Below are 1,229 nucleotides of genomic sequence, written 5' to 3' on the forward strand. Positions count from 1 at the left end.
GGCATCTCTCCTCCTCCTCTTCTCGTGACGTCACTCGTAGCCCTCGTGACGTCATTATTAGAAACGTCCCATAAAGTAATGTGCAGTTACACCGACTTTGTTGCTGCTTAAGCCGGAAACGGGCACCTAAGAGCTGCGCTCTAAAACCTCGGCGAGCATAACTACTGTCGGTGTCCCTTTAAGCTGGCTCGTTTTTGTGTTTTGTGAAAGTTGTATGTTCCAAAGTAAGCATTCCATTCTACTCTATTGAACACTACAGCCGGTTTTCTAGTACCTTTCGGTGCCAGTGAAGGATGTCAGTTTTTTGCAAAAGGTAAACGCGATCCCCCATTTTCAGAAACTAAAAATATGCTACGGCATATTACTCAAGTTCTCCAGAGATCAATCTGCTGGCAAGAGACTCAATTGGCCGCACCCCACTGCAAAAAAATTGGTCGGTGCACAGGTTTAGCATGCTGTATAAATTTCCATAAAACTACGGCCACAGCTGAAAAAACGTCCAAGGCCTCTTGCCGCACGGCGATGTTGGGTGCGCAGAAAGTGAATGCCCGTGGCCCCGAGTCCGGTAGACGCAAATGTGTAGCCCCGCACCACCATCTTTGAGGTGCATATGCGGAACATTGTGCGATTGTCTTTAAAGGTGTACTCCGACATTGGAAAAATCCCGGGGATTTCGGCACGCGCACCCCGCGACGAAAACATCAGGCTTTTGCAATGAGCAAAAGCCTGGCGTTTTCGTCTCGGGATGCGCACGCCGGGGAGAAATTTCCGTGATTTCTCCCTCTAGTGAATACCCCTTTCGGCTTCTCCGAGTGGCAGGAGAGAGTCGCATGAACTGCCCATGCCGCAGAGCACGCAAGCTCGGCCACTTATCCAGAGCAATGGGCAAAGATAGTGGAATCACAGCTGCCGGAGCAGCGTCTATTGTCTTTTCAATCAGACAGGAGCGCATTGCGTTGAAGCAACCGAATGAGCAAGTCAGCATATAAGAAAGGACGCGCACACGCACTGTGCAATTCTCGGCAGCAGGCACGCTGTCGAAGAGTGCTTCGGTGTTATCTGTGCGACGTCACTTCCGTGACCAGGTTTTCGTGACATTCAAACTCTCAAGTTTGCACCCCCTTCCAAGCACAAAAAGAAACATAATTCAATGCTAAAAAAAAAAGAAAAAAGCACAGACTTGCAGCGTCCTTAATCGCTTTTGAAGAGTTCAACAAAAGGGCCACTTG

Source organism: Ixodes scapularis, unplaced genomic scaffold (assembly GCF_016920785.2).
Source record: "Ixodes scapularis isolate PalLabHiFi unplaced genomic scaffold, ASM1692078v2 PGA_scaffold1__304_contigs__length_218370807, whole genome shotgun sequence".
Classification (NCBI taxonomy): Eukaryota; Metazoa; Arthropoda; class Arachnida; order Ixodida; family Ixodidae; genus Ixodes; species Ixodes scapularis.